Genomic DNA, 27,672 nt, shown 5'->3' with positions numbered 1-27,672 from the left:
ACCTCGTACAATGTCTACACGGTCATTTTTTTTCTGAACTCTTGATTTCTTCCATAATAGCTACGTAATTCGTAGTTTCCTGTCCAACTGCTCTGGTCATATGCAAGTCAAGGTGTTCTCGTTAGCCGAGCGCAGTTTTCGAAAGCGAAACGAAGCTTTCGTACCTGTTGCCGGCGCCCATTTGCACAGTCAATGTCGTGTTGTATGTCACTGGGAGACCACCGTACGCGAGGAACTCACTCGCACGCGTGTAACTGCATAACTAGCCATGGGATCAGCGTGCCTCTTGAGCAACTGCTTTGCATCAAAGGCACGCTTGCTATGCTTCACCGCAAAACATTTTGTATGTCTAAGCGCCTAACATATTTGTACTGCGGTGAAGCTAACCTTACGAAACCGAATTTAACAACCTCTTTTAGGACGCCTGCGTCTCTACCAGCCACTACCAAACGCTTGTCGGTACGTCTCTTGGCAAAAGTCCAACTAAATCTCCCCTGTTGGGAGATGGGGAGACTCACATATATGAAAACTACCAAGCAAAGCAGTTGTCTTGATGAAGGCAAGCTCCCCTGTCGAAACATTTGCACCAGCCTGTTCGACCACCGTTATCACCGCAATATATTTGTCTGTTGCGGTGAAGCATACCGATATTGGGAAGGATTTACGCGAATCTGGAATGAAGGGTTTCAGTCAGCGACAAACCTAATGTTCTAGTCTCAACAAAGCAGATTTTCGCGGCAGGATGATGTCTTGAGAACTTTCGTTGGCTAAAGCCATACATGCCAGGTTAGCTCTTGTCACTGTCAATACGCTTTACCGCAATACTGAAGAGACCTCACTGCAGGACATGCCCGCCGTAGTTAACCAAAACCTTACGTGACTGTTCACTACAAAACACATCATGTATTGCAGTGAAACATAATAAAGCACATTTGTAAGTTTAGAATGTAAAGATCCTTGCCCTTCCCTTTTCTGATATTATGACACTCAGTTTAATGACAGCATATATTCACTGCTAAAAACATTCACATTGAAATGGAGACATGAACACTGATGGCAGCCTGCGTGATGTTTTATCCCTTTGCTTTTTTGTGTACCTGTCATGTTGCTGTTATTAAATTTTCCTGTACTTTGTAAGGTGCTGATGTACAGAACATTACATCCCAAGGAGCCACTGCGTAATTAGTATTCAAGGACCAGTGTGATGGCTTTTCCCAAGAAAGTAGGGGTTATTTTGTTGTGAAGGTATTTTCTTTCTTTTAGACAGGTAGTTTTACAAGAAGAAATCAGATGTCAGGAAATAGACCTCAGTGGCACAGTAATCTTGGCTGCCTTTTGCTCAAGCGTGCCCTGGACATAATTGAGTGATTTGCACTTGCAACTGGACAGCAGCCTCAGCTTGGGAGACCAGTGGTATGGCATATTTAATAAAACTATGCAACACATAGTATTACCAGTCCGAGCAGAGACCTGTTTAAATGTGTCACCTTTAACACTTCAGAAATTCCGAAAAACCTGTAGCATAATTCGATCCTAGATAAAAAAGGCTGTATGAGTTTATTTACTTATTTATTTATTTATTTCCTCAAAGGTCTCTTGTTGAGACATTACATGAGGGAGTGGGAGTTGTCTTCTTGTTCACTGCAGTTGCGCTCGGCTCTGTCCAAATGGGAGAGCACTTCTGCATAGATTAGGGAAAAACTTTATTTACATACCTTCTTTTTATTTATCTCGCCTACAATCAAGATCAAATGTTTATAGCACATGAATGTGCTGTGCATGAACCTAACTTACAATGCCATGTCCAACAGCACAGTGCATGTAGTTGGTGTGCGAGAGCATGCGTGCCCTGCAAAAGGCAGCTGAGATTACGGTGATGAGTATGGATTTCGCAGGGCACGCATGCTCTCGTACTGTCTACGGCTCGACGAGATGCCGCCGGACGTGCAACGCTTCTGCGGGGACCTTGAACCCTCCAGAGGACATGGACGAAGAATTTGCAAGATTCTGAGGTCAGAATGCCTCAGACAAGCTCGGCTTTACAGGGACTTGCTACACGCAAGAGTGTTCCTTCAGGAAAATCAAGCAGCAACAAAAAGGAAGAAGTGGCGAGAGTACTCAACAAGAATTGCCAACAGTGTGGAAGCCCTCTGGAGACCTCTGCTCAGGCAGCTACGGGCAAAACAGAATCAACAGAAAAAGAATCAAGGGAACCGGAACAATGCAGTCCACATCGAGGGAGACATACAATTGCCTGGGTATGTGAGAGACACCTTGAAGCTGGGACCAAAATTTGCTATTGAACCTAAACTGTCTGCTGCTGAACTCTTAACCTTGATTAGAGACGTTTCAAAATGCGCTGAGGAAAATGAAGTAGGAAGGTGTATCTCAGTAGGTGTGGACGTTGTGTCGCGAGCTAAGTCATCCAGGCCAGTCGCGCCCTTAAAACGTGTGAAACATTTACTTCGCGAAAATAGTTTGGCACTGCTTCCTGCAGATAAAGAAGGTGGTTTTTTTGGTCATACCACATAACTCGTTGAAACAGAAGGCAGATGAGGCTTTGGGTTCCGTTTTTCATAGCAGGAAAGATGTCTCACTTGCGAAAGTGAAATCAGAAGCTAAGAAACTTTGTCAGAAATTAAACCTGAGTAAACTGGTCCGTGAAATCGAAAGTAAAAAATCTGGCAGCCTTGAAATGTTTTTTTCGATCAAAACCCATAAACCAGAATGGTCACTTCTTATTATAGTGTCGGAAGGTGGAACTTGGCAAAAATCCGTAGGGCTTTTCCTTCAACGCAAGTTGAAGTTGCTTGCAGTAAATGATCCTTTTCTGACCAAGAACTCAGAAAAATTAATAGGGTACCTGAAGACGCATGTAAGCAGTAATGTGAAAGCTTCCTCTATAGATGTGAAAGATCTATATTATTCACTGCCACTTGATGAGTTATTAGTATGTGTTCAAGAGGCTATTGATGCTTACGATGAACTGAAGTTTGTAAACACCACCTGCATATCTACACAGGGTTTTCTTGAACTATTGTCCATGTATCTGCGCTCGACGTTCTCCAAGTGGGATGGAAGTGTTTATCTTCAAAAACAAGGAATTTGCATTGGTTCCTGTATTGCGCCAATTTTAAGGGACCTTTATCTTGCTTGTGTAAACAGGATACTGGATGCAAAATTAGAAAACTGAAATGTAAGAAAGGTGTATAGGTACGTTGACAACAACCTTGTGCTTCTCGATCCAAGTCCTAGCGGGGAGGTTTGTCTTGATGTCACGCAAGTGCTAGATCTTTTCAACAAGTGTTTACAACCGCTCACTGTTACGCATGAAACGCCACAGGATGGTACTTTGCGATTTCTCGATCTAAGAATGTTTTTTGAGGGACACCAGCTGTGCTGGGCATATCAACCAAGGGCAAACAAACCGCTACTGCCATTTTCGTCAGGCCACTCTAAGTTGGTTAAGAGGGGGATTGCAAAGTCAACCCTAATGAATGCTCTTCGCCGGTCATGTCCTCACAAGTGTTTGTCCAGTTGTATGGCGCAAGTGGATCGCCTGAAACAGGCCGGTTTCCCGCAGCATATCATCACAGCTGTGGCCGAAGGTCTCCTTAAGACCGCAAAACGCGGGCGACAGAATGAGCAGTCTACTTCACCGGGAAATGCGAGAGTGAAGCAGAAACGCGCAATCACACCGTACATCCACGATATCTCGCACAGACTGAAGAAGATCGGCAATAACGCCAATGTAAGCGTCATCTTTTCAGCGCCAATCAAGCTGTCCAACATGTGCAAGGCCAGCTACTGTAGTTCTGAGAAGCCCAGTTGCCGGACAAATCCCAAGGAACGCTACGTGCATTGTGAGAACAATATAGTGTATGTACTGCCCCTGTCGTGCGGCAAAAAATACATCGGCCAAACGGGAAGGTGCGTAAATGACAGGTTGCGTGAACACGCAAATAATGTGCGATATCGGGCTATGAAAGCATATAAGTTGAGTCTTAGAGCTGTTTACTTTGATTAGGTTGTACGAGAACCAGTCCATAGGAATAGTTGCTGCAGCTTGAAGAGAAGAAAGGGAGTCAGAGTAGTTCGGCGACTGGGTTGCGATGACAGTATGGTCAGCGTACGCCTACAGGCACGGCGTTTGAAAGGTCATTAACGTAGACGTTAAATAACAGGGGACTAATTATGGAACCTTGAGGAGCGCCAGCTTTTATTAGCAAAGAAGCGCTCTTTGCCCGCCCAATGGAGACGTATTGCGTTCTCTGCTGTAAAAACGTTTCCAAAAGCGAAAGAAACACTCCACGGAAGCCTAACCTGAATAGTTTACACAATAACGATGGATGGATGGATGGATGGATGGATGGATGGATGGATGGATGGATGGATGGATGGATGTTATGAGCGTCCCCTTTGGAACGGGGCGGTGGGTTGCGCCACCAAGTTCTTGCTATTATACTGCCTAATGTCCTACCTAGGTTAAACAATAAAAAAGAGAGAGAAAGAACACTATAAACTACCCCACCCGAATTTTCTGATCCCCTATTTCAAACTGTGCTTTTGTACGTCTCCGTTTTTTGTCGTTTCCCTACTTTTCTTCCACCAATCCTCCGATCGCCTCTTACTAATGCCTATTGCGGACTTGTTTACTTTTCCACTGCTCTCGCTGAACCGAAGGGCTTCAAGGAGGCCAGTGGCGCCTAAATCGACCGCTGGGTAGACGTCTTCACATTCTAACAAAACAGGCTCCATAGTCTCCCTAGCTTTACCGCAGCAAGCACGTGCTTCTTCTTCCGTCTTATATTTTGCTTTATAGGTGCGTGTTCTAAGGCATCCCGATCTCGCTTCGAAAAGTAATGAGCTTCCCTTTGAGTTATCATAAATTGTTTCTTTCCTGATTTCGTTTTTTTCCTCTTAAGTAGTTACTCATGGCGGGTGTCTTTTCCATTGCCGCCACCCATGAGATTATTTCAGCCTCTCTAACTTTCCGCTTGACCTTTTTTGTTGCTGTGTTGCCCACCCTACAGGACGCATACTTGCTGGTAAGCTTCCTAGTTCTTTTCCTCCAATGTGAATCAATGTTTTTCCTGTACAGATACCTAAACACTCTCCCAGCCCATTCACTTTCTTCCATATTCCTCAAGCCGTTATCCATACTCAATTTTACTGCGAGCTTCCCCACTTCAAAACTAGTCCAGCCCATATCACCCTGCACAGCTTTATTTGTAGTCTTCCCGTGAGCGCCCAATGCGAGGCGACCCACTGACCTTTGGTTCCCATCGAGTCCTGATTGTACCCCTGATTTAAAGCAAACAGCCGCATTTCCAAAAGTAAGTCCTTGAACCATTACACCTTTCCACATACCTCGGAGCACTTCGTACCTATTCTATCCCCATAGCGTTCTGTCCTTCATTATGGCTGCATTTCTCTTCCCTTTCACTGTTATTGTTTTTTCCTGTGTTTCCATATATCTATTGCCTTCGTTTATCCATATACCAAGGTATTTATATTCTGTTACCCGAGGTATTTCCTGGCCCTGTATCGCCACTGTCTGTTCACTGTTTTCATTGATTACCATAACACCTGATTTTCTACCACTAAATTTCAAACCTTAAATTGTAGCCTTCCTGTCCACAGATATCAGCCAGATGTGGCAAATCACTTTGCTTGTTAGCTAGCAACACAATGTCGTCCGCATAAAATAAACCTAGGAGCTGCTGCTCTATTACTGTACCCGCCTGTCTGTATGAGAGATTAAACCCGACATTACTTCCTTCCAGCGCCCTCTCCATCCTCACCATGTACATCATAAACAGCAGCGGGGATAATGGGCGCCCCTGCCTCAGTCCCTTGTTGATATTAACTTTCTCCTCGCTCCTCATCCCTTCCCATTCAACGCAAACGGTATTTTCTGGGTAAATCTCTCTCAAAAGCTGTAGACAATCGTCGCCTAAGCCTTCCCCTTCCAGAATATCCCACAAAATGTTGTGGTATACGTTGTCAAAGGCTCCTGTAATGTCCAAAAAGGCCACATATAACGGTATGCTTCCTACTTTTGATATTTCAATACACTGAGTAAGAACAAATGAGTTATCATCTAAACGCCTACCTATTCTGAAGCCATTCTGAAGTTCTCCCAAAATGCCATTATTATCTGCCCATGCTTGAAGCTTTAATTTGACTGCCTGCATTGCTAGCCTGTATATTACCGATGTAATGTTCAATGGTCTATACGAGTGAATTCTATCTTTCTCCCCCTTACCTTTATAAATTAAATCCATGCTACTTTGTCGCCAACTGTCTGGTATTCGTCTATCTTTTAAATTTTTTTCCACTGCTTTCACCAGAGCTTCCTTACTTTTTGGTCCTAGTTCATTTCAGCCTAACGAGAACCTCGTCTAGCCCCGTGGCTGTGGGCTTAGGAATTTTCTCTTCCGCTTTCTTCCAGTTGAAATTTGTCAGCACCAGCTCCTTTTCCACTTGGGTCTCTTTCATGCTCTTTTTTTTTCTTCACATACAACCTCGTCACTGGCTTGGAAAGATTCGGCTGTTATTTTTCGAATGTAATTTATTGCCGCTTCTCCTTCCAGTCTGTTTTCATCTTCGTCTAGGATATGTTGTTTTGTTGTTGTTGACTTCCTGCCTAGTATCGATTTGTGTGGTTCCAAAATATTCTAGGTGCGGCCTTCTTTTTCTCACGTATTTCTGACAACCAACGTTCACTTTCACCTTTTAATTTTGCTTGCACCAGTAGTTGAACCATAGACTTTTTCTCTTGGTATATTTCCCATTTACTGACTACTTCATCCTGCGGCAACTGCGCCTTCCTTGCCTGCCTGTGCTCTCGAGATGCTTTCTGTTGTTCGGCGATCGCTTCTGGTATATCTCTGTTCCACCATCGTTTCGGTTTCTTTCTTGCTTTCCAACGAACATGTTGTTTCGCTTTCCGTATTTCTGTCGTTATTAACAGCGGGCGAATGGCACGCCAACTGTCACGGCAGCGCCGTACATTGCGAGGAGGGGGCTTCTGTGCTTGCCGCAAGATGGCTCTGCGTGCGCGCCAAGCGCAGAAGTAATGTAGCGGAAACGTACTTCGCTACGCGGTGAACTGCGACTTCTGTAATTTACATGCTTATAATTACCTATGTACACCGCAGTATAACTTTCTACGGAACGTTTCTAAGGCAACACCGCATTCACTAGAGGCGCATTTGTCCCGCTTTGAAGCATCGAACTCATGGCCGGAACTCATTGCTGGCGGATGTGGTTGCCCTTGGGGCATATCGGATGAACCACCTGTGGGCCGTTACTTTCAACAGCGAAGAAGCGAAGGCAAATATTCTGCAGGCCGAAGCTTTCAATGTGAAAGACCACCGCTGCGTGGTTATTGACCCGACCAACCAAGTTGTCAGGCTGAAGCTGTTTTGGCTGCTTCAGGGTGTGCAAGACGACGACGTGCGAGTGGCATTAGCAGCGTTCGGAAAAGTGAAAGAAATAACCCGCGATAAGTGGAAGGTTAAAGATTTCTCTATGGTTAAAGGCTGCGTCGACAAAGCTTCAACAACACGGTCGGTTAACTGAAACTGAAGGTGGGTGTTACCATAGAGGACTTGCCCCATCAGTTGTATGTTGGTGAGGGCGTCGCTCTCGTCCATGTTCCTGGTAGGGCTCCGCTCTGCCTTCGGTGCCGTGGAAAAGGACATATACGCCGTGAGTGTCGGGTGCCACGCTGCGGGCTATGCCGGCGTTTCGGCCACGATGAGGGCCAGTACGTGCGTACCTAGGCTAACGTTACGGGCCAGGCACGAAGTGACGAAGCGGCCGAACACATCATGGATGAAGCAGACGCGGTCGAAGCAACCCGCGGAAGTGGGGGAGATGATGCTAGCAAGGAGTCAATATCCAAGGAAACCGCACCCGCACCCCTAGGTTGCAGATACCAGCCAAGCCGGTAAGGGCCAAACCTAGCCGGTCGTCGCATCAAAGCCAGCGTTACTTCCGGAAAAAGCGTATAGCGTGAATGCTGCAAGCCTGTCTACGACTGGGCAGCAGGGTGACAACCAGGAAGACGCCGATACCGAGATGCCCGCAGCGTCAAGTGTACCAGTGAAGCGGGCACACGCACGAGGATTCGGATAACCAGGAACCGAGATTGGACGGTGAACGCGGCGAGGAGCTTCCGCCGAAGGCACCTCTAACGCGCCGCGGACCGTTCAAGACAAAACCGAAATTGCCACCGGAACGCGGTACTGCGTCTGCTCTCCCTCCGCCTTAGCGGAGGCTTCTTCTGCCACAACAGTAGAAGCACGGTCTTTGATCGTGTCAATACTTAGCTCAAACGCCTGAATGAATATGAATTCTGCCTGTTTGATGCGTGAGTAGACTGATCGGCGTCTACCATTTCCTTAGATGGCTACCAGCCTACGTGTGGCTACGCTTAATGTAAGGGGCCTGTCTTCACGTAGAAAGCAACTGCAACTGAACCACCTTCTGCTAGAAAACGAAATAGATTTGCTCGCGGTTCAGGAAGCTAAACTTGAAGGCGAAGAACAAACAGACAATGGTAGCGGTCTATCGTAGCAGATACTGCGTTTGCGTATGTCATGCTGTTGGAAGAGTCGGTGGATGCGTTATTTTTTTTAAGAAATGGTATTGGGGCTGTTGATACTGTGGTCTCGTGTGAAAGTGGGCGACTTGTAATGTGCGATCTTGAATCGGATGGAGTGGCATGGAGAGCTGTATGTGTATACGCTCCGAAGGCAATTGCTGAAAGGGAGAATTTTTTTCCGACAGGTGAAGCCTGTCCTGCTTACTGAAAGGCGAGTGATCTTGCTTGGTGACTTCAATTGCGTCTGTAGACCAGAGGATAGGACAACAAACCGTTTTTTTCGGGACAGGAGTGCCGAGTTACTTTCAGAAATTGTAAGTGAGCATGACCTTGAAGATGTAGGCTTGATATCGACGCATGAAGGCCATGCAATTTACACTCACTTTCAGGGAGGCAGTCATGCTAGATTGAACAGTATATATGTTCCTATCGAATGTTCGCTGTTATGTTCTGACTACCAGACGATCTATGTCACTTTTAGTGACCACTGCATAGTCATGGTTACAATCGGTTCGAAGAGAATAGCTGCGAAATTTAATTGGGACTTGTGGAAGTTTAATGATACATTACTGGACGATAAAGAGTACATGACTAAAGTCAAGGGTTATATAGCTAACATGCTGCGAAGTAACTCCTGAAGTTTTATGCAAGTATGGGAGCAGTTTAACTGCGATATTAAAATAGCTGCTATTGATAGATCATGTGCGCTTCGGCGAAAATAAAAACAACGAGTTAAAGAGCTGCAGAGTGCCCTAGATGTTATGCTAAGTATGGAGTTCTACGAGGCGGGATTGTCTACAAAAGAAATTAAAGAGACTAAATCTAAGCTCGAGGCAATAGAGGAAGAAATGTACCCTGGCGCAGTGATAAGGGCAACGAAAAACTGTGGTGCGGAGAGACGCCCACCAAACGCGCGCTCAGTGATGAAAAAAGGCACGCTGTGTCGAAAGAGATAACAGAATTATGCTATCAAAACGAAATCACAAATCTAAGAGAAATAATCAAGCAGGCATTCGTCGAACATTACACAGATATATCCGGCCTTAATACACCGAATACTGACTACTTCAGAACAGAATTCCTATCGCTAATGCCGAGATTAGAGGACGACCTTGTGCACGCTCTAGAAGCCAGTATTACGGCTGAGGAAATTGAATAAGCGATTCTGGAGCTTAGTTCAAACAAGTCTCCTGGGCCAGACGGTCTCGGTGCCCCATCTCTATATAAAGCCTTTAGAACAGAAATGGCAGTCGGACTTGAAAGTCTGATTAGCGAATTCTATGAAATAAAACCAACTCCTCCATCCTTCCGAGCGTCACACGTAGTACTAATTCCTAAAACGAATGATCTGATTAAGTTACAGTCTGTTGAATCATACCGTCCCATCAGTCTAACAAACGTGGACTATAAGATATTCAAGAAGATTTTAGCTCGACGCCTTCAAAGTATTATTAAGTCACTTGTAGGGCCACATCAGACATGCGGCATAAAAGACAGGACAATCTTTACTGATGTTCAAACAGCTAGAACTGTCCTTGAATGTTGTGACGGAATGTATGTGCGCGTGGCCATGTTGCAATTAGATCTGCACAAGGCGTTCGATAAAGTCGTAGACGAAGTTTGGTTCTCGATCCTAGACCGTATAAATGTTGTAACCGTTATTACAGAAGGGGATAAAATGATGTACAATGATTGTATAGCGAAGCCGATAATTAATACGCAGTTAAGTGATGGTATTCCTGTGCAGTCGTCTGTGAGACAAGGCTGCCCTTTATCTCCCCTGCTTTTCGCTCTCTACCTCGAGCCCTTTTGTTTGCGGCTGCTGACGAGCCCGAACATCCGGGGTTACACTTTTCATAAAACTGAAGTTCGAGTTTTAGCATAAACTGAAGTTCGAGTTTTAGCATATATTGTAAGCAGGTTTCTTCTTTTGCGCGATCAAAAGCATGCTTTTCTGAGAACGATGATTCAAGCTTGACTGCGCGAGTCATTGCCTGATTATGTAGTGTCGTCCATGTATACGGGGCAAATGCCTTTAAGTGCTTTTTTGCCGTGAAGTGGTCGCGTCTTTCCAAATACTAAAAGCAAGATATTCTAGTGAATATTCTGCCGCTGTTACTAGTAAGAAGTTGTATAAAGATCTTGTTGATGTATTCTTGCCTGTACCGTTGTATCGTACAGTACTTGTTTTAGGTTCAGAACGAGATATTTTTAAGAGAATTAAATGAATGCTGGTAAGAGCTTCTGTTAAATCTTTTTTTTAACTACATACAGGCACTCTCCCAGTGAAACCGTGGTTGAAAAGCAAAGGCATTTTTGTACCTTGGTCTGTAAATTGCTTTATATTGTCACGTGGTGGTGACGTTGAAGAACACAGTAGCAATACTGCGAACGACAAAACAACTCTTTTATTGGGCGAACTTGTGCCCACAAAACAGGCTACACTTATAGCACAACGATAGCGGCGAACACGGTCGGCGATCGTCGAAAATCATACCAGCGGGATCAAGCGCCTCGGCTTTTATACAGCAGTCGTCGAATGTTCCAGACTAATCATTGGGACCCGCGTGCCTTCCACAAAGTTCTACACGATTCGCGTCACGCGATGAAATGAGATAACACAAGGTTCGGCGACAACAGACAGCGGATAGAAGCATCGATAACTTTCCAGAAACTTCGGATACATGCCGGCGCGTCCCGCGCTGTGCGATAACATTTGTTAGGCGGCGAAACGTGGTCGCCCGTTAAAGATAAGTACACGCGTCAGTACCCCCCTCCTAAAAAGCATCGACCCGATGCTGCAAACAAACGAAAGTAATGAAGAAAAGCACTCGTAGCAAAGAAAACCACAAAACAAGGAAGTTCGTCAGCGTCCGTAAAAAGGTTTAAGGCGCACCACGTAGACCACTTCAAATCGTGCGCGGCGCCGCTGTGAATGCGAAATCCCGTCTGGCACGACCTCATAGTCCAGCGGGCCAATACGTCAGATGACCTTGTAGGGTCCGAAATAACGTCGCAATAGTTTCTCACTGAGTCCTCGCCGGCGTATCGGGGTCCATACCCAAACACGGTCGCCGGGCTGGTACTCGACGAAGCGTCGTCGGAGGTTGTAGTGTCGGCTGTAGGTACGCTGCTGGTTCTTGATCCGTAGGCGGGCGAGCTGTCGAGCTTCTTCGGCGCGATGGAGATAGGTCGCGACGTCAAGATTTTCCTCGTCAGTGACGTGCGGCAGCATGGCGGCGAGCGTCGTCGTCGGGTTCCAGCCGTAAACCAGCTTAAATGGCGTGAACTGTGTTGTTTCTTGCACCGCCGTGTTGTAAGCGAATGTTACGTACTGCATGCAGGACCGCATGAAACCATTCGTCTGCGGATGGTAGGCAGTTGTCTTCCTGTGGCTTGTGTGGCTGTATTGCAGAATGGCTTGGCTGAGCTCTGCTGTAAAAGCCGTTCCTCTGTCGGTGATCAGGACTTCTGAAGCACCATGTGGCAGCAGGATGTTCACGACAAAAAATTTCGCCACTTCGGCTGCGCTGCCTTTCGGTAGAGCTTTAGTTTCAGCGAAGCGGTGAGATAGTCCATGCATCGCAACGACCATCCACTTATTTCCGGAAGTTGATGTCGGAAACGGTCCCAACAAGTCTATCCCGATCTGCTGAAAAGCTCGGTAAGGAGGCTTGATCGGCTTTAGTAATCCCACTGGCCTTGTCAGTGGTGTCTTGCGTCGCTGACAGTCGCGGCATGTCTTGACGTCACGGGCGACATCGGCGGTTAGGTGCGGCCAGTAATACCTTTCTTGTATCCTCGATAGCGTCCGGGAGAAACCGAGGTGCCCAGCGGTCGGATAGTCATGTAGGGCGTGCAGTACTTCTAAACGCAGCGCCGACGCAAAAACAAGAAGGCAGTTGGCGCGGACTGATGAGAACTTCTTCACGAGTAGGTTGTTTTGAAGCGCGAACGAAGACAATCCACGGTTAAATGCCCTAGGGACAACGTCGGTGTGCCCTTCCAAATACTTGACTAGGGCTTTTAGCTCCGGGTCTGCTCGTTGCTGTTTAGTCAAGTCTTCTGCGCTTATCATTCCAAGAAAGGTGTCGTCATCCTCGTCGTCTTCCGGCGGGGGATCGATGGGGGCGCGTGATAGGCAGTCAGCGTCTGAGTGTTTTCGTCCAGACTTGTAGATTACCGTGACGTCATATTCTTGCAGTCTGAGACTCCACCTCACTAGCCGTCCTGAAGGGTCCTTTAAGTTGGCTAGCCAACACAACGCGTGATGGTCGCTGACCACTTTGAATGGCCTCCCATATAGGTAAGGGCGGAATTTTGCTGTAGCCCAAATGATGGCGAGGCATTCCTTTTCAGTCGTAGAATAATTGCCTTCCGCTTTTGACAGCGACCCGCTAGCATAAGATATCACCCGTTCAAGTCCGTCTTTCCTCTGGACTAGGACGGCACCGACGCCTAGGCTACTGGCGTCAGTGTGGATTTCGGTATCAGCGTTCTCGTCGAAGTGTGCAAGTACGGGCGGCGACTGCATGCGTCGTTTGAGTTCTTGAAATGCGTCGGCCGGCGGCGTTTCCGTCTTGAACTCGACATCACATTTGGTTAGATGCGTTAGCGGCTCCGCGATCCGTGATAAGTCCTTGACAAAGCGCCTGTAGTAGGCACACATGCCAAGGAATCTACGCGCTGATTTCTTGTCGACGGGCTGCAGGAACTTTGCGATGGCAGCTGTCTTCTTCGGGTCGGGGCGAACTCCAGATTTGCTGATGACGTGGCCTAGAAACAGAAGCTCGCCGTAAGCGAAGCGGCACGTTTCCGGCTTCAGAGTAAGCCCTGATGACCTGATGCCCGCTAGTACTGTTGCAAGCCGCCTAAGGTGATCGTCGAAATTTCCGGCGAAGACAACGACGTCATCCAAGTAAACGAGACAGGTCTGCCACTTCAATCCTGCTAAAACCGTGTCCATCACGGGCTGGAACGTTGCAGGCGCCGAGCACAGTCCAAGTGGCATAACCTTGAACTCCTAGAGGCCGTCTGGGGTGATGAAGGCAGTCTTTTCGCGCTCTCTTTCGTCGACATCTATTTGCCAATAGCCAGACTTGAGGTCCATCGACGAGAAGTATTTAGCGTTGCAGAACCGATCCAATGCGTTGTCTATCTGTGGGAGGGGGTATACGTCCTTCTTCGGTGATCTTGTTCAGTCGACGATAATCGACGCCGAAGCGTAGGTTTCCGTCCTTTTTCTTCACCAAGACTACAGGAGATGCCCACGGGCTTTTTGACGGCTGGATGATGTCGTCGCGCAGCATTTCGTCGACTTGGTGCCTCATAGTTTGACGTTCTGGCGTAGAAACTCGGTGGGAAATCGTGGGGAGACATGGACCTATGTCAAAGCCTGGCTCGGGAACTACGGTCGTCGGGGTAGATGCGACATAATCCTGGAGGACAAACGTACTGCTGTTTCCAGAATTTCCTCGACGTATGCGATCGTCGTGCCCTTGTTGATGTGCTTGAACTCCTGGCTGAAGTTTGTCAGCAACACTTTCGTGTTTCCTCCATGCAGTCGAGTGATCCCTCTTGCGACGCAAATTTCGCTGTCCAGCAGTAGGCGTTGGTCGCTTTCGATGATGCTTTCTACGTCAGCGGGTGTTTCGGTGCCGACCGAAATAACAATGCTGGAGCGAGGCGGGATGCTCACTTAATCTTTGAGCACGCTCAAGGCGTGGTGACATCCTGGGCTCTCCGGCGGTATCGCTTTATCTTCCGACAGCGTTACTGACTTCGACTTCACGTCGATGATTGCGCCGTGTTGGTTCAGGAAGTCCATACCGAGAATGACGTTTCGTGAACACTGTTGGAGGATAACGAAGGTGGCAAGGTAAGTACGGTGATGAATGGTAATTCTTGCCGTGCACATTCCAGTTGGCGTGATGAGGTGATGACAACAGGACCAACACGTGACGTATCAACCACTGCGAATGTCACCGTTACGCCTGGATCCCGTCCGGCACAACAGGTCAACAAAGCTATTTGGACAGCAGTTTTAGATCAACTTGCTCAACTAACGCTGCTCATTCAGAATAGCCTGCATCATGGATAATTCTCTGCAGTATCTGTCACAGGATGGAATTCTACGGTGGAATTGTCGGGGCCTAAACTGCAAGTTAGGAGAAATTAAAACCAAGCTTCAATACAATAAACTACATGTATGGGCACTGCTTATTCAAGAGCATAATAAGCTATGCTCCCTATCCAATTTTAATGGGTATCATAACCCATCCCAGGTAGCACAAAAGAGATACGTAACGTTTTCGTAGCGTTTATCCAAGACGATAAAAACGGGTTAAAGAAGACACGAATGAGAGAACTTCGGCGGGAAAACGTCGTATATCTCTGCTAATGTCCGGCTTAATTACTTTCTTGAGACGATCTAGAACAGGTCTGCAAGACGTATTCGAAAAGCTGGTCTAGAAATAGGATTGGGAAAGACACAAGTAATCCCTTTGCCAAAACTATTCGTAACCAATGTCTAAACGTTTTTAGGACGTTATCAAAAAGCTGGTCTAGAAGCGGTCTTGAAAGGTTTACAATTATCTGAAGCTAATTTTCGCGGGTGACGGGCGCGATCAGACATCGTTGTTCAAAACACGCGTGTAGTTTCGCCTCACGTGACTGGCCTATGCCGCGCAGACGTCGTCAGCCGCACCCGTTGGCACGGCCTAGGCCAATCGCGTGAGGTGAAACTGATCGGGCGTTTCGAACAACGATCTCCAATCGTGCCCCAGATGAGTAGAAGCGTCGGTGTTGACTGCAAGAGCCATGGCGCAGTGCCAAGCACTGTTCCCGGCATGGCCGGCGCATCCCCTACCAAGTCGCACGAAAATGAGCATGTTAGGAATAATAAATCCTTAATACCGCCTTTAGTAAGCTACGATGCTTACAACCACAATGGGAATGACATCCTGCAAAGAACAAATGGCCACGTCTTGGCAGGTGGCCAGACAAAGCCTTTCATGCCAAGAGTGCATGAAATGAGAACATTGTGACAAAGCAAAAACACTTTATTAAAATGTAATGCTTATGCAAGGTTCGAACAAACTGTGTGAGAAATGCAAATACAAGTAAAAGTACATCAACAATGACAAAAGTCGCAGAAAGGATTCGTAATGAACTCGAAAGTGAACATTCACTAGCACATAAATTCCAAGTACACATACAAAAATGAACAGAAAAACCTGGAGTGTACTAAAGTGTCTAATTTATCATAGTAAAGCGCACGTGCTATTATATGGACTAGAGTTATGCAGAAGTGACATCGGAGCGAATAGAAGAAGTAGACTGAAAAATGCAAGAGTATGAATCGGATGGTAACTGCCTCCAAGCAATGTTACCAATCAGCTAGAAGCTTGAAAAGAGCACAAAAAGAAATACCACCGCATACCATCATAAAACAATCCTGTGACAGAAATAAAAAAATGGGAACAATGCAAAATTGGAAATATTACCTTTAGGATATATCAAAGAAGGTAATGGCGAGAAAAAATAACCATACAACAAAAAAGCAATAAAGTGAAATTAGTACAGAATACTTAAACCGGGGATTCAGTGTAACAAGTGAACACTACTGTAGTAGAGCGAACGATGAGACAGTAATGCTGCATCTTGCCACTCCAGAACGTGAGAAATGAATATGCAAGCCTCATATTAGAAACTTACATAAACATGGAAATAAACTGGAATGCACTGGAAGCTGCATTTGTGTAACAAATGAAGCAATGGTCATAATAAATAGTAAGTGTTTTATCTAAAAAGCCCTTTACAACAGGCAAAGTTGTACCTCTCTGGCAAAAACAAAGTTGCAACGAATAATTTGCAAACCAGCAAATACATTAATTAGCACACTGACATGTCACACTTTGCGCACATCTCAAGTCTCCTAAAGTAAAAAAAGAAGCACTCTGAATGAGAAAAACGTTTAACACATGTAGCCCAGAGCAAATTCTTTGCCAGTTCACTCACACTTTCACATCCAAAAACATTTGCCACAAAGTCCAGGCACAGTTCCACTGATGTTCACCAATTTACCCCCACTTTCACGTCCAAAAATATTTGACACACAGTCCAAGCAGAGCTTCATAGATAAACAGCTTGAGAGCACCCTACTGATTATTGTGCAGTCCCGCTGCTGGAAATAGAACTGCCGCACATGCTGGTAGTGGTTTCAATGTAGACACACTTGCTGCCCTGGACAGGTATACTCAGATATCTGCACTGGTGCTTCATTTTGTCGAAGTAGACACATTGATGCACTACGCTGGTAATTGAAATGTTTTGAATGCACAAGTACTGGCTTCAACAGAAAACATGCCCACATACCACCACTGGCATATATATGCACTTGCTCTTCACTCAGTAGCATTGAACTTAAAGTGTTCCCTATGTGGGAGCCATGTGTAAACCCGGTGTCACACGACCACTCTCGATCGCGATCAAGCCCGATCCGGATCGAAATTATCGATGCGACTGGCTCACTCTCGTAGCTTGCGCAGAGGAGCCAATCACGACCGAGAAATTCGATTTTTAACGGACTGGATAGCGGCTAAGAGAGCCCCGTGTGAAACCGGTATCAAATAATGCACAGACGAACGCTAGGAAAATGTGTTGCACAAGGACAAAGGACTGCGACATCCCCTGTTGTGCGAAGCGCGCGAACAGAACACATGTATATATATATATATATATATATATATATACAAACTGCGAGAGCGCTTCGCGAACTCTATGCGCACACATGGCACCCGCACGAACTCGGCAGGCCGCCGTAAAGCGCGAAGGGGGCACAGCGTACATTCTGACACATGTGCCAAACTGCAAACAATCGTACTACCTAAAGCATACAAGTTATTTTATACCAAGGGCATACTCGACTCACGTATGCAGTATCCACAAGCGAGTTATGCAGCGTACATGCTGTATCCATTCGCCAAATGGTAAAATTGATAACAAGCACAAAGCTACAAGGGACTCAATACATTACTACCATTTGAGGCGTCAAATAAAATCGAATTTGGCCGTTTCATATATTGGACACAATATATGGACACACGTGGTACCCGGTAAGACCATGAAATACCCATCACGTGGGTAAAGGGGGCGAAAACACAATCGAGAACCTGAAGCGCAAACGATAAAAGCACGGTATGGTGCACGCGAAATTTCGTCAGTGCGCTGTAGCGCGAGGGAAGAAAATAGGGCGAGCACTTGACCTCATCTTTTGGGATACCGCACTAGTACTGAATCATTAAAAAAGAAGCCTGTTTGAACCAGTTCCCTTGTCTGCAACACTCTTGCTAAACGGGAGACTAAAATACCACGATGACGGCTCTATTGCGGAGATCGGCAACGTGCGCACAGACAGAAATTTTGCCGCCTTTCTTCGCATTCTGCAAAATGCTTGTTAGGATCACGCATAGCGGCCGATCCCGACGCTAGGGACACACAGGCACGATTTCGTCCCCCTAACTTTCATCCTTATACTGCCCTTAACGCCTTAATTACAGCGTCAGTGAAAAGGCGCCTCACATAACATGACAATGAACTTGAAGAGCTGATTAGTGCCCTCCACTCCGCGCCCTCCAATTGAAAACACTACTGATTTCCAAATTAAACTACACAAACAGATCGCACAACCCAAACTAATCACAGAACGTCGTTTTCTTGACGGCAAAACCCTGCAACACTTACATGACAAAGGGCAGCGGCAGCACATTCAGAACAGCCGCTATCATACCACAGCGCAATGCAAGTGCGATAACGCTATTATGCCCGGCTCAAACTGATCGCACAACCCAAACTAATCACAGAATGTCGTTTTCTTGACAGCAAAGCACTGCAACACTTACATGACAAAGGGCAGCGGCAGCACATTCAGAACAGTCGCAAACAGACCATAGTGACATGCGAGTGCGATAACGCAACTATGCCAGGCTTCACGAATAACGTGGCCGCCTTGGTCACATAACAATTGAAAACACTACTGATTTCCAAATTAAACCGACACAAACATATCGCACAACTCAAACTGATCACAGAATATCGTTTTCTTGACAGCAAAACACTGCAACACTTACATAAAAAAGGGCAGCGGCAGCACATTCAGAACAGCCGCAAACACACCACAGCGCAATACGAGTGCGGTGACGCGACGACGCCATGACGACGCGACTATGCCCGGCTCGCCCGGCTGCCCGGCATCACGAATCACGTGGCCACCTTGGTCACGTGATTTGACGATGGTATCGCCACCTTGCGCAAGGTTGGATCGCGTTGATGGGTTGTTGAATATTGTAGAAGCCGCTAAAGATCGAGGCTGACGTGCCGTGGCGTGGCGGTGGCGCCTTGAGTCGTTTTCAACACGTATTCACCCCTCGTTTTTAAGCTGCCTGGCTTCCAACGTTATAAAAACGTATTCACCCCTCGTTTTTAAGCTATCTTGTTTGGAACGTCTTTGATGCGTCGATTTTGGTCAAAAATCCGTTTCAGACGTTGAATCCCTTAATACGACGTTTTCAAGTCTTTGTGTGCTACCTGGGATCTATTAGAGATAGACGAGCTACTACAATGGCTTCAGCTCCTGGAAAAGCTGCAGTTTATATATCATCGCATATTGCTCACACAGTGATTGACCTGGAGCCATGGTGTAGTGGTAATCAAGAAGTTGTCGGGGTCCTGACACGACCACTGAAGACTCCTGTCATGCTAGTGTCAGTCTCGCTCCTCAACCCGGTACGGAAAGCGCACACGTCAATACTATGTACCTGCCTGTTTCAATAGTATGCCTCCTAGTGTATTCCGCATGAGAACAAAATACACCCTGAAAAAAATTTTGCGGTATGTCTCTGCGTTGCTTCCTACTCCATAATTATTTAATCGAGTGTTACTATCTTAATTTCATATTGCTGTCATCCCTTTTGATGTTGTAATAGTTATGTCTCCATATCTGTCTCTCTGAGTTGTTAAATTTTCTTTTTTTTGTTTGCTTGTCGAGTTTGTTGCAATATCTCTATTCTTCCTTTGTTTTGCTAATGTTCGCTGTCTGCCAGGCGCTGCCACTCAAGCCCTTGGTGAGGCTTTGGTAGGCCTGATTTTTGTGTATGAGAATTGATACGAATAAAAGTACTATCTATCTATCTATCTATCCCGCTGAACTCAAGGGCTTCAAGGAGGCCAGTGGTGCCTAAATCGACCTCTGGGTAGACGTCTTCACATTCTAATAAAATATGCTCCGTCGTTTCCCTAGCTTTACCGCAGCAAGCACATGCTTCTTCTTCCTTCTTATATCTCGCATTATAGGTGCGTGTTCTAAGGCATCCCGCGGCCGATCTCGCTTCGAAAAGTAATGAGCTTCCCTTTGAGTTATCATAAATGGTTTCTTTCCTGATTTCGTTTTTTCCTCTTAAGTAGTTACTCATGGCAGGTTTCTTTTCCATTGTCGCCACCCATGAGATTAATTCAGCCTCTCTGACTTTCCGCTTGACCTTCCTTGTTGCTGTGTTGCCCACCCCACAGGCCGCATACTTGCTGGTAAGCTTCCTAGTTCTTTTCCTCCACTGTGAATGAATGTTTTGCCTGTACAGAAACCTGAACACTCTCCCGGCCCATTTACTTTCTTCCATATTCCTCAGCCGTTCTTCATACTCAATTTTACTGCGAGCTTCCCTCACTTCAAAACTAGTCCAGCCCATATCCCCCTGCACAGCTTCATTTGTAGTCTTCCCGTGAGCGCCCAATGCGAGGCGACCCACTGACCTTTGGTTCCCGTCGAGTCCTCATTGTACCCCTGATTTAAAGCAAACAACCGCATTTCCAAAAGTAAGTCCTGGAACCATTACCCCTTTCCACATACCTCGGAGGACCTCGTACCTATTGTATCCCCATAGCGCTCTGTGCTTCATTATGGCTGCATTTCTCTTCCCCTTGACTGTTATGGTTTTTTCCTGTGTTTCCATATATCCATTGCCTTCGTTTATCCATATACCAAGGTATTTATATTCTGTTACCCGAGGTATTTCTTGACCCTGTATCTCCACTGTCTGTTCACTGTTTTCATTGAATACCATAACACCTGATTTTCTAACACTAAATTTCAAACCTAAATTGTTGCCTTCCTGTCCACAGATATCAGCCAGACGTTGCAAATCGCTTTGCTTGTTAGCGAGTAACACAATGTCGTCCACATAAAATAAACCTGGGAGTTGCTGCTCTATTACTGTACCTGCCTGTTTGTATGAGAGATTAAACCCGACATTACTTCCTTCCAGCGCCCTCTCCATCCTCACCATGTACATCATAAACAGCAGCGGGGATAAAGGGCACCCCTGCCTAAGTCCCTTGTTGATATGAACTTTCTCCGCGCTCCTCATCCCTTCCCATTCAATGCAAACGGTATTTTCTAGGTAAATCTCTCTCAAAAGCTGTATACAATTGTTACCTAAGCCTTCCCCTTCCAGAATATCCCACAGAATGTTGCGGTCTACGTTGTCGTAGGCTCCTGTAATGTCTAAAAAGGCCACATACAACGGTCTGCTTTCTGCTTTTGATATTTCAATACACTGAGTAAGAACAAACAAGTTATCGTCCAAACGCCTACCTATTCTGAAGCCATTCTGAAGCTCTCCCAAAATGCCATTATTCTCTGTCCATGCTTGAAGCTTTAATTTGATTGCCTGCATTGCTAGCCTGTATATTACCGATGTAATGGTCAACGGTCTATACGAGTGAATGAGTGTATGAGTCATACGAGCAGTGTTGCCACGACACATTAAAAAATAGTAATAGATTTTCTCGCGAAAAATCAGTAGAAATCAGTAGATTTTCAATTTCAGTTTTTGCACTCAGTTTATGAGCCCACGAATTAAGCGCTTATATTAGTACTATGTTGAAGTATTGGAGCTTCTAGGAAATCGTACAAAAATTGACCCCGAGATTTTTAGCGATACTTTTGAAAAACCCTCGGATCCAGAGAGCCATTGTCAAGCACAAATTTAAAAACAGTGAAGCCCTCCGTTGGCCTATTCAAAGGCGTCAGATAGTAGTTAGTACCTGAAAGCTTTAGAGTATAGTATCTTCCAGACAGGGGTAATTGGAGATCGCTGGGAGAGAGAGAGAGAGAGAGAGAGAGAGAGAGAGAGAGAGAGAGCAAATGATAAATGAAAGGTAGGGAGGTTCCATAGAGGCCTCCGTGCTGCAGTGCACGTAAAAATAGATTGGTCATGATGATAATGGTGGTTTCATAGTTGTGGGTTTCGGTAGTGTGCCCACTTTCACAAATTCACCGCCTCACCTTTTCCCATAGGGTTCCTCACTATATGCCTTTTCCCACAGAGCATAGAAACTCTACGCCTTTTCACCACTTTGCTCAAAGACAGAGGTAGCGCCACGTTTGAGAGTCTGGAAACGCAAGAATGTATGTTAAGAGGGAGCTTTAGCTCGGGTGCTCCTATCTAAATACATGTAAAAGGAGAATTCGTTTTTCTCGGCAACCACTGCACCAAATTTGACGGGGTTTGCTGCATTTAAAAGAAAAGCTTAAAATCTAGTGACTGTTGGTTTCGAATTTTCGATTTAGGTCGTCAAACTTTAATAAAAATTTGGCAAAAATCGCAAATTTCCAGAAAACGAAACTATCAAGTTTACAACTCCGTAACTCAGCAAGAAAAAATGATATCGCAATTCTGTGAATTGTACCTGATAGCACATCTAAAGCGGACAAAATTGATATGTTACACATGAACCTCAAAAAATGGAGTAATGTGTAATACAACTTTTGCAGAACCTTTGTAAACAACGAAACAAATTCACGTAAGATGTAAACTGACATATCAAATTTGTCCGCTTTGAATGGTCTAATGGATGCCGTTTACAGAATCGCGATATCTGTTTTTAATGCAGAGCTATTAGTTTGTAAACATCGTGCTTCTATTTTTTTCAAGCTTCTGAATTTTTGAAAATCTTTTTAACGAAATTCAAGCCCTAAATCAAAATTCCGCGTCCTACAGTCACTAGAATTTAACTTTCTCTCTCAAATGCAACAAATTTCATTATAATCGGTCCAGGGGTTATCTCAGAAAAACGTTTTTGCGTTTTTACATGTATTTGAATAGGCCGCGTTGGAGTTGGGCCCGAGCTAAAGCTTCCTCTTAACCTCGGAGCCAACCACGTGTTTTTTTCTCTCGCTATGTGGCATCACATTAATATAACCTCTGTACTGAAAAAGTTGCAGATTTCACTTTTGTTTCAGTAGAAAAGCAAGAAAATCAGTAGATTCAAGCGCTTTATCACTGAATCAGCAGAAAATTTTAAAAATCAGTAGATCTACTGATAAATCAGCAGCCGTGGCATCACTGCATAAGAGTGTATGAGCACAACAAGGCCGTGTCTGCTGTGCCCGGGGCACAGCAGACGAAAGGTGCCCGAAATGTCTACGTTCACCCATGACGTCACATCCGCTATAACCCATGATGTCACATCCGCTCATTTCCATGGCGGCCGTCTTACGGAGCCGGCTGCGCTGCGAAACGGTCCGTATTCCGTGCCCACTTAGAGCGTGAGTAATTCATCTTTCCACGCTATATGCGTGTAATAAAGGATTGGGGCTGTGAGCTGTTTGATGCGTTACCATTAGGTACCTTGTGCGCATATTTTGCCTCATGGCCGCGTCAAATTGCAGCCGGCATGTGGAATGGGCCGTGGCATCTTATATGGAGCTGCTCATGTGAGTGGTATTGCCTCCGTCAGGATCGTCAGTGCGTGCACAGAACCATTCAGTAGTCTGATTCAGGGGAGGGTACGCGTAAGAACGAGGACGTAAGAAAACACTGGCATGACGAGCTATTCCGTCAGATCGCGTTGCATCGCGCTTTTTTTCTAGGACCATCTCGCTCGAGCGAGAGGATCTTAGAACAGCATTACTACTGCTTTTTTACAGCTTTGCTGCGGCTCATTTAATCATCACCTGCATTCTTTTAATAATACAAATGACATCGCTGCGCGGAAGAGCGTCTCTTGAAGTTTCCAAACAAGAGCCAATGCCGCCGTGCCTGCTGCATACACGCTTACCTTTCCTAACGCACCTAAGACGCTGCACTAGCTCTGCTACTGCGTGATACAGGGTCACTGTGATAATAAAATTAAAAAGAACAAACGAAATTAATGCAGAAAATGTCAAACGTTGCCAAGCGTGATAAACGGACCTGCCTCGCTAGATGAGTTGAAGAAATCGGCGTCCTGAAGTCAGCTTCGCCGCAGTAGACTAGTGTTACGCGGTGAAGCATGTCAGAACTGAAGAGTGACCGCTTTCACCGACATATATGTGTTCCTTAATGATGTACTTGTGGAGCTGCCGTCTCCTATTACATTACGCGCGCCGAGGCGCCTAAGTGTACAGGCCGGCCTTCAGCGCTATTTTTTTCGGACGTGGCTGTGATTCTTTGAACCGTTGGTTTGTCGACCTCGTAAGCCAGTTAATGTTTACACGGCCATTTTTTTCTGAACTGTTGATTTCTTCCATAATAGCTACGTAATTTCGTAGTTTCCTGTTCAACTGCTTTGGTCATATGCGAGTCAAGGTGTTCTCTGTAGCCGAGCGCAGTTTTCGAAAGCGAAACGACGCTTTTGCATCAGCATATAGTGCCGTCGCCCATTTACAACACAGTCAATGTCATCTTGTATGTCACTGGGAAACCGCCGAACGCAGGGAACTCACTCGCATGCGGGGAACTGCATAACTAGCCACTGGATTAGCGTGCCTCTTGGGAAGCTGCTTTGCATCAAAGGCCAGGTACCCTTGCTATGATTCACCGCAAAACATGTATGTCTAACTGCTTAACATATTTGTATTGCGTTGAAGCTAACCTTATGGAACCGAATTTCGCAACGCTTTTTAGACACCTGCATCTCTACCAGCCACTACCAAACGCTTGTCGGTACGTTTCTTGGCAAAGGTCCAGCTAAATCTCCCCTGTTGGAAGTGGGGGGGGTCTCACGTATAGGAAAACTGCCAAGGAAAGCAGTTGCCCTGATGAAGACACGCTCCCCTGTCGAAACATTTGCACCAGCCTGTTCGACCACCGTTATCACCGCAACATATTTGTGTGTTGCGGTGAAGCATGCCAATATTGGGAAAGATTTACGTGAATCTGGAATGTATGGTTTCTGTCAGTGACGAACCTAATGTTCTACTCTCAACAAAGCAGATTTTCGTGGCAGGTTGCATGATGTCTTGAGAACTTTTGTTGGCTAAAGCCATACATGCCAGGTTAGCTCTTGTCACATTAATACGCTTTACCGCAATACACAAGAGGCCGCGCTGCAGGACACGCCCGCCGTAGTTAGCCAAAACCTTACGTGACCGTTCACTGCAAAACACCTCCTGTATTGCGGTGAATCGTAATAAAGCACATTTGTCAGTTTAGAATGTAAAGACCCTTGCCCTTCGCTTTTGTAACATTATGACTCAGTTTAATGAGAACATGTATTCACTGCTAAAAACATCCACATTGAAATAGAGATATGAACACTCATGGCAGCCTGTGTGATGTTTTATCCCTTTACTTTTCTGTGTACCTGTCACACTGCCATTATTAAATTTTCCTGTACTTTGTAAGGTGCTGACGTACATAACATTACATCACAAGGAGCCACTGTGTAATTAGTGTTCAAGGACCAGTGTGATGGCTTTTCTCAAGAAAGGTTTGGGTTATGTTGTTGTGAAGGTTTTTTTTAGAGAGGTGGCTTTCTGAGAAGAAATCAGATGTCAGGAAATAGACCTCAATGGCACAGTAATCTTGGCTGCCTTTTGCTCAAACGTGCCCAAGACATAATTGAGTGATTTGCACTTGCAACTGGACAGCAGCCTTAGCTTGGGAGACCAGTGATATGGTATATTTTATCAAACTAGGTGACACATAGCATTAGCAGTCTGAATAGAGACCTGTTTAAATGTTTGTCACCTTTAACACCTAGATTTTCGACCATGAATTCAGAAAAATCTGTAACACATTTAGAACCTAGATTTTAAATGCTGTATAAGTTGGCTTCTTGTTCACTGCAGCTGTGCTCGGCTTCTGTCCAAACGGGAGAGCACTTCTGCACAGCTTATTAGGGAACATTATTATTTACATACCTTCTTTTTATTTATCTCGCCTACAATCACAATCAAATGTTTATAGCACATGAATGTGCTGTGCATGAATCTTGACTTACAATGCCATGTTCAACAGCACAATGCATGTAGCTTGTGTTGGTCCATTCAAGCTAAGCATTGCTACAGCCTTTAACTGTAGGTATCATGGTATGAGAGCAGAGAAATGGATATGCAAAGACAGTTGGGCACATTGAGACAACATCTTTGTTGTGTGTGAAAAGGTGACAGATACACAATATGGGGAGAACGCATGCACTTTCATATTTTCTCGCGCTCAAAAAAAGCCGGAGGAATAAGGTTTCTTCACTGTGCCATCACGGAATCAGGGTGTAGACGAGCCGTATGTAAAAATACTGAAAGATATCTATAGCGGCTCCACAGCCACCATAGTCCTCCATAAAGCAAGCAACAAAATCCCAATAAAGAAAGGCGTCAGGCAGGGAGATACGATCTCTCCGATGCTATTCACAGCGTGTTTACAGGAGGTATTCAGAGACCTGGATTGGGAAGAATTGGGGATAAAAGTTAATGGAGAATACCTTAGTAACTTGCGATTCGCTGATGATATTGCCTTGCTTAGTAACTCAGGGGACCAATTGCAATGCATGCTCACTGACCTGGAGAGGCAAAGCAGAAGAGTGGGTCTAAAAATTAATCTGCAGAAATCTAAAGTAATGTTTAACAGTCTCGGAAGAGAACAGCAATTTACAATAGGCAGCGAGACACTGGAAGTCGTAAGGGAATACACCTACTTAGGGCAGGTAGTGACGGCGGATCCGTATCATGAGACGGAAATAATCAGAAGAATAAGAATGGGCTGGGGTGTGTTTGGCAGGCATTCTCAGATCATGAACAGCAGGTTGCCATTACCCCTCAAGAGAAAAGTATATAATAGCTGTGTCTTACCAGTACTCACCTACGGTGCAGAAACCTGGAGGCTTACGAAAAGAGTTCTACTCAAATTGAGGACGACGCAACGAGCTATGGAAAGAAGAATGATAGGTGTAACGTTAAGGGATAAGAAAAGAGCAGATTGGGTGAGGGAACAAACGCGAGTTAATGACATCTTAGTTGAAATCAAGAAAAAGAAATGGGCATGGGCAGGACATGTAATGAGGAGGGAAGATAACCGATGGTCATTAAGGGTTACGGACTGGATCCCAAGGGAAGGGAAGCGTAGCAGGGGGCGGCAGAAAGTTAGGTGGGTGGATGAGATTAAGAAGTTTGCAGGGACGGCATGGCCACAGTTAGTACATGACCGGGGTTGTTGGAGAAGTATGGGAGAGGCCTTTGCCCTGCAGTGGGCGTAACCAGGCTGATGATGACTGTGCCATAGAAACTATATGTTTGCTCTCAAAGGTAATTCTGATTCATTGGATATGTTCCTGTGCTGTGTTTATTTTCTTGAGTGTGCTTTAGTTTTTGCACGTGAATGTTTCAAACTCGTTTTTATTTTCACAGACTGAACATCCCACGTCTTGGTTTGACTTCCTGGTACAGGATACTTGCACTTAGCATGGAGTGATGAAGCAGAGCAGTGTACTTTTATTAAATGTGCAGATTTTAGCAGTATAACAGCCGTTCATTAAAAAAACGTGTGCTGAAAATAAAGTATACTTACCCACATTCCTTGTTGTCTATTTATTTATTTATTAATACTGTCAACCCTCGTAGAGGGTCATAACAGAGAGGACAATACAATTACATAAATCAAATATAGACAATGTCAATGTACGTAAAGTTGCTTAACACTTGTCAATTCACAGTGAATAAGATGTTCACTTGAATGCTGTTCAGCACACTTCTGATATTCATCAAAATGCGTACAATGAATATCAAGTCGCACATATCACTT

The 27,672-nt window shown here is 45.4% G+C and overlaps 1 long non-coding RNA gene across 1 annotated transcript; it reads left to right on the top strand.

The window, feature by feature from the left end:
* Window positions 1-23,046: 23,046 nt before the first annotated feature.
* Window positions 23,047-27,443, top strand: LOC129384493 (uncharacterized). The gene is made up of 2 exons (XR_008612210.2): window positions 23,047-23,219; window positions 27,279-27,443. It is a non-coding gene; the product is annotated as an uncharacterized lncRNA (long non-coding RNA).
* The last annotated feature ends 229 nt before the right edge of the window (window positions 27,444-27,672 follow it).

The sequence above is a fragment of the Dermacentor andersoni genome, chromosome 9 (assembly GCF_023375885.2).
Source record: "Dermacentor andersoni chromosome 9, qqDerAnde1_hic_scaffold, whole genome shotgun sequence".
NCBI classification, from domain to species: domain Eukaryota; kingdom Metazoa; phylum Arthropoda; class Arachnida; order Ixodida; family Ixodidae; genus Dermacentor; species Dermacentor andersoni.
The sequence above is the reverse complement of the archived record's forward strand: the minus strand, read 5'-3'. Positions and strand labels throughout refer to the sequence as shown.